Source organism: Brachyistius frenatus, unplaced genomic scaffold (genome assembly GCF_029030835.1).
Source record: "Brachyistius frenatus isolate BFR_SWC_R1_liver_20210118 unplaced genomic scaffold, ASM2903083v1 Contig_155, whole genome shotgun sequence".
Classification (NCBI taxonomy): Eukaryota; Metazoa; Chordata; class Actinopteri; family Embiotocidae; genus Brachyistius; species Brachyistius frenatus.
In genome coordinates, this window is record NW_027210754.1 from 64,648 (window position 1) to 71,865 (window position 7,218).

The following is a 7,218-nucleotide window of genomic DNA, read 5'->3' on the forward strand; positions in this document are numbered from 1 at the left end:
CTACTGTGAGTCTCCATCTACAAGGCATATCGCTGGCATACATTTTTTTTTTTTTTTTTTTTTTTTTTTTACTGTGACACCCGTAATGTAGCAGCCATGTGTATCATACTGTGTTGAGAGGTTCAAGCAGCAGGCAGCAGTCTTTGTGTTTTCAGCCCTCCCTGACATTAGTAGCTCAAGTAGAACCTGCTTCGTTTGATAACCCCCACATTACCGTGCTGTTTTAGCAGAAATGTGTTTTGCTCAGTTAATGAGATCGAGCTGTAAAATGTGGAGGAACTCAGCCGCTAGTTAAGTGGTGATGAGGTGACACTGCAATGTGTTTGTGTGTGTGTTTAATTACACAAATCTGGGGACATTGTTCTATGAAGCGCATTCAATGGGCGGTCCATGAATTGTAAAGCAGCGCTGACAACTGCATTACATGTTGTTGTAGAAGTAAAGGTCACCGTGTCTTGTCCCCACCAGTCATCCAGTAACTACCTCTGCATACAAATCAGCATCCACATACAAACTTGTTTTTTTGTGTTTAGAAAGTTCATATTTGTATGAATCATCCAAATATTTTCTTTTCGGAATATTTTACTGTATGGTTTAAAAAAAAAAAAAAAAAAATGCATTTCAAGTCCTATAAATAAGATCAGAGGTCTCGGAAATGATCCGTGTAGTTACATGACTCTTCTCTCCTGTATCTACCGCTGCCCTTTGATCTGTTAAGAAATCCTAATAACGTCAAGGCGGTCGTTGATTTCCATAAAGAGAATAAGACGCAGGATGATTTGCAGAAATGTGTGAAATCGGTGGACGTGAAAAGAGGAGTTGTATGGAAGGGAACAGAGGTGGAGTCGTATATCTCTGAGTGTCTGTGTGGCTTCAGACGGAGGCCTGCGCTTCATTACTGCTCCTTGGCTCAGCCCTCACTAGCCCCTGCAGCACACATCACAAAGACTGCTCATTATCCACTGAGCCCTCGTGGTCCCGCCGAGTCCCGCTCTGTGCTGCAGAACCCTGCTCTGCACTGCCAGGATAATCCCCACCCCTTCCTGCCCATAGCCCCGAGATCTGTGAAGACCCATTGTGGAGATGTGCACGGTGACTGTCGGTCTGTCTTCTCACGGTGAATCAGAGAGCCGCCCGCGGCTCCTCAGCCACTGCTAACTTCCATTCAATACGCTCCAATCAATAACTCATTGAGGGACCATGCCTGTCTTTCTGTGTAATGTATTTTCCTAATTTATGACCGTGACCACCACAAATAGTTTGTCTCCGGCTTCATGGTTAAATGGTTTGGAGATCGAGGCAGCTCCTTGACCTCTACACTGGAAAGATTAGCTAACTGTAGGCATTATACATACAGATATGAAAAAGCTTGGTGATATTGATTCAGCACTGTCCAGAGATATCAGACTTTTTGTAATCAATAGCTCTTAAGGAACCTTTCCTGCTTAAACGATTTTAAAATCTAATCTAATGGAAGGATGGAGCTCCCAGTGAGGGAGTAGCTAATATTGTCTCGGCTGATCTGAAACCTTGAACTTAAAACTGGAAGAAATCTCTCAAAAGAGTGAACACCATAAAGGTGGATGAAAAGGGCTTTCAATCTCATGAAATTTAAGTAAAGTACGTCTTCTTTTATGAAAATTTAAATTAGAGCTATTTACTGAAAGATCATTATAAGGGCTCAACCAACCCTAACTGCAGCTCTCATGTTTGTGCACCAACTACTTCCCTTTTTCCTCAAATATTTTATCAAATGTCCCTCCTCCCCTCCCAGGTACAGCTGTTGTCCAAATGTGCCACTGTGCGGTGATGGAGCTCTTTGCTGTAATGAATATGCCTTGTGTGAGCTGCTATAGCATTTACTTCTGGTGGGTGTACAATCAATATGGACACTGTAAAAGCCTATCGGTGCTTTGCATGGTTAAAGGAAAAAAACGAATCACGTAATCAGAGTTTGTCTTCAAGGACGGTTTTGCCGTGTTTGAACCATAAGCTAAGAGTATCTTTTTCCATCATCCCTATTTTTTCCATCCTCCAACTGAGTGGGCTATCGCTGTGATTACTGGCTCAGATCAATAGTCTGCTGTCGGGGAGGGCTTGAATTGGTAGATCTTGGCTGCACTTTGAGAGAGAGATGGTGACTTTTTGTGGGTGTAATGGAGTGATCACGCATTTTTCACGTGGCAGCGACGCGGCGCGCGTGATTCATGTTTGCGGCACGCGTTGTGCTGACGGGTTGCGTGATGGCAGAAACATTGTGACGCAGCAGTTCGAGCTATTGCCTGAGTTTCACTACGTGGTAGCTCCATTGTGGGACGCGAACAAGTCAAACAGCCGAGCTGGGGGAGGCCACGCCTGGAGGAGGAGGAGGAGGAGGGTGGGGGGGGGCAGAATCAGGAGGGAAGAGAAAGCAAAGGAGTGAAAGAGAGCACGAGGAGTCCTGCTTATTACAGCTGCACAGATGGTGCGGCAGATGAGATGGGAGGGATAGATGGATAGATGTGGAGCGAGAGGAAGGAGAGAAATGGCAGGAGAGCACGTGTTTGACGGTGTACATAAGGAGCTCCCAATTTGGAGAACTTCCGAGGGGAAACACTTAAATATTTATTGTTCTTGTGGCTGGTTGGAAACTTTCTTTCCACCTCCAATTTATCAGCCGGAAAAATGGCTGAGGAGCCACCTGTGAAATATTAATTTAGTTGCAGAGAAAATGCTAAAGGTTGGAGGGACAGAGCAGAGCGGTGGGTGATCTCGAGGGACAGAACATCAGGTTAACAGGCGAGAAACGGTCACAGTGGTGAGGACATGAGAAGTGGAGGAAGAAGGGGGAAGGAAATTAAATTATTGGGATGAGGGTTCAGTGAAGCTCATCAGTCCGCAACTGCAAGGGAGAAATATTTGAATGGCCCAGATTTGGTGCTTTGCCAGCTTTTATTCCAGGCAAAGTCAATATTCATTCCAGCGGTGATAAATGCAGAAATAATGAAAGGAAAATGACATTTCACACTTGTATTTAAAAAAGAAAAAGGTTAATGGTGCTTCATGGTGCTTCTCCATAGTTTCAAGACCGTTTTTTAATTTTTTTTTTATTTGACATTGAGATTCAGATCCTGCAGTTTAAATAAATGATATTTGCAGCAGATTTTAGATTGAAAATTACATTTGAAAAGGTGTTAATATATATTCATGCGTGATTTCTGTTTTGATATTAATAGACAAATGTATAGCAAATATATGCTCTTAATTGATTAGACCCTTTTGAGAAGGGATGAGTGGATTATCTCCCCACTGGAATTTACACAGAGGGGAGTGTGCTGTCTCCTGAGAGACTCTCATACTCCCTTATATTTTTTCAGACTGCACAAAAGCAGGCGAGTTTGTGAATTTATTTATTTTATTATTATTTAATTTTATTAAAAAAAATTCTAAATCCAGTTTTGAATTAATTTATCTGAATCCTTTCTATCTACTTGATAAACCTATTCATGTTCAAAGTTTGTCACTGAAGTTATTCATGTCTTGAATAAGTACAACTCAAAATATCCAGTTTTGAAAGTTGAGGGCAGTTTTGTGTAGCAGCTTAATTAATGTTCAAACCCTTCAAGCTACAACCTGAAAATGAGATCAAATCAAACTTAATTAATCCTCAAGGAAAGCAGAAGATATCACATGTTGATTAAATGTGTATGTACACATGGAAATACCAGTAGACTGCTGAATTTGACCCTCCTTATTTTTCCAGTAGCTGCTTGCCATTAATACTGACTGACAACTAAAGGTTCAGACTTTTCTTTATTGACATGATGGGGATATAATTTAATACTTAATTAATAAGTGAGTCCAAACGACAACGAACGCTATGTCCAAATAAGAACATCTTGGCTGAATGAACAAGATTTACCTTTAACCATAACTTAACCATGTTACATTGCAGAAATAATTATTTAATAACATGATCTCCGTTCTACGTTTTGACTACATGTTTTCAGTTACAAATGTGTGACCGTATCTAAGTTTTGTCAGACTCGCCATGCACAGTCTGTGATTCTTTGATATTCTTAATAATTCGTATTAATATTCTTGTTTTATTAAATTGACAAAAGACGGTTCATTGTATCATGGTTTATTTGTTCATGTCTCTCAAGTAAATAGATAATTCCCACGACACTCTTCATCTGAAAGCCTGGATAGACCTTCAGCAGGACCGCCTGACGGGCATGTTGAACAGCACCTGCAGCTCTCTTCCAGTCTGGCACACGATGAACACACGATGAGGTGCTGCAGGTGAATCGCACAACTGTGGCCATGACACCTAGATACAGCAGTGCAAAGATTCATCCTCGTAGATCAGACAGCAGAGTTGCTCGACAACAGATTTGACAAAACCTCGTTGATTTAGAGTGAACAGCAGGAACACCGAGAGACAACCGACTGGAGTAATTGTACAGAATGTTTAGGCAAAAAAATAAATAAATAAATGAAGCATGCATAACATAAGTGTCCGTCCTGTTTGAGTTCCCGCCATCTGATTTTACGTCTGAGCTTAGCATGTCGGTGTGCACGATTCAATGTGCATTTTAAACCACATACCAGTCTCGGTCATCAATATACAATCCCTGTTTGAGTTCTTGCGTTCCCATTTCTGAACAAATTGGGTTTCTCTGCTCAAATGCAGGTCGTGTCATCTTGTAATTAATGCACGCCTGGGCAAAATCTGTGAGATGAGGAAACTAATTCGCTCCCTCTCTCCAGGAAGACAACCGAGGATGTGCTGAGGTGCTTTCTGTCCCTCTTCCTCTTTTTTAATGCCCGTCATTAGGCGTGCACAACATCTGAATATCTGCCGAGGTCGGGTCAAAAGCCTCTTTGTCCACTGGAGAGCTGTTGTGTCACATTGGAAAAAGAACATAAAAAACCAATTTTCTTTTTTTGTGTGCAAAAGCTGTGTCAACGATGTAATCAGCCTTCAAAACACCCTTCAGGAGGGAATGAAAGGGGGATTTAATTTTAAGGAAATATTACAGCTTCACAGCTTTTATTGTGTTTGATTGTCATCTGTTCTACATTAAAATTTGCGAGGGCTTATAACATAAAACCAAGCATACTTCACTGCTGCGCCTCAGTGATTTTTGCGTTTGCCACAAGGAAATCGCCCTCGGTTCCTTTCATCTGCTTCAATATCGGACATCAAAACTCAGATTTACAAAAAGCCATTTTCTTATCGGATGTCACCTTTACTCTTTGCCTCTGATAGGCAGCGAAAAAGGAGGTACAGGAAAATTAATTTTAATGATTGCCAGCTTATGATGACGGGGGATCTTTATTAGTGTTGCAGGGCAAAACAATGGCTCCCCCGGTGTGGGCTTGAGAATCAGTGAAAATGTCCTCCTAGGTGTTGCTCCACCAGATGGGCTCGGGATGCCATGATAATGTATTCCCCAAGCGTTGGCGCCGCCTTTGAAAAATGCTGGTGCCGGGAGAAGATGGCCTTGCGCTGTTTGAAAGGCAAGCCGCAGGGGGGGGAGGGGAGGGGGGGCAGATGCTCTGATATTCCAGCAGGAGTGTATAGCTGCGGGGCCTATCGTTGTTCTCTGCCTGGTGGGGGGAACTTCGCTTGAGTCACGCCTACGCAGCTCAGCAGGAGAAGCTGGGAAAATGGCAGGCGACGAGCAGCAGCACGCTTCTCGGCTCACGTTGCTCGATCTGCCAATGAGGTCAAGAGGGGAGATCTTGATCACACATTGTTCTACGTAACTTAGTGTCGGTGAGTCTTTCTTTCTCGCTGCTTTGTTGCTGTTCAAATACACAATAAAAACAAACTTTAAAAAAATTTTTTTTTATGGCTTTTGATCCTTACAAAACAACAAAGTGATCAGTTTGATAAGAGGCCCATAGAGAGGAGAAATGGAAACGTCTTTCTGGAGCTTACCATTGATGACATGCAAATAAGCTGGTAAATCTCGAATTGATAAAAAAAAAAAAAAAAAAATATATATATATATATATATATATATGAATGGTATTATTTGAATAATTCTGACTTTGGTAGAGCACATAGTCCAACCCGGGTAAGGTTTTTCTCGCATCACATCATTACACAAAGATGAAAGGGATTTCAAAGTCTCTGTTCTTATAACAGTTTGTGGGTAATAGTTTCATCACATGGGTCCCAGTTCATCCCTCATCTCCTCTGAAGTATCACGTTACATTTCCATTATATCAGAATAGATGAGCAAAGTTTTGCAAAGTGTAAGAAAGCTGCTTGAATGTGATGATGACTAGCATCGGATCAGTGATCATAGCTTTGGTCCAATGAAGGATTTTCATAATCAGTTTTCACTAAACAAGTGGTATAGCACTTTGAGGCCTGTAAAGCTCTGTCTCAGAGAAATTAACCTAAAGACGTTGAGAGCTGCAGGATACGAGGAGCCGAGAGAGGTGCAGAGTTTGAAATGAAACTGGCATCAAAGTGTGGAAAACGGGGTTGAATGCCAATTTCGCAGCATTTATTGGCTTCAGACCAGGTTCAGTAGTCATGACAGTGATGTGTGATTATTATTTTTATTTTTTTCAGAGCTTGGCCGTGAATGCATGCTGGGCAGACTGCATTGCAATCTGTTTCTGTGTAGCATTTGTTTTGTTGGATATTGGAGACAGTGCTGTTGATTTGGGTTCCCCAGAGGGTGGAAAGGTACCTCTGTTACCAAGCCACATGTGCTCTCAGCAATCAGCTGACCTGTTCTTCTATGTTTGACTGTATGCTTGTGTTGGCTGTGTTATGTTAGCTGTCTAGTAAATATAATTAATACATGTTATTCAGAAATGTTGAGCTAGTCCTTATGACAACTTTGGACTGGGATAGTTTTAGTTTTAGTTTAGCAGGGTTTTTATAAGTTGCTGTAAATACAATTTTTACATTTGCTTGTGACTATAACCTCAGAGAATTATCAGATTGCTTTTCTGTTCCCCGCAGTCCTACATGAGCTGTAGTGTCTTTCAGCGTCTTGTTTTGGTTTTGCACATTCAGCAGGCAACTGTTTTTTTTAGTGAAAATGCTCCAACAACCTACTTCGTGCTACCTACAAAACATCAAACAGCAGACAGACACAATTGGAGACGAGCTGCTGAACAAAGTGGAGAATTCAGCAGCAATAAAAGGCAGGATTTGTTTTCTGTGTGCAGGATGTGCAAATAGTCTGCACACTAACAACCTTTCCA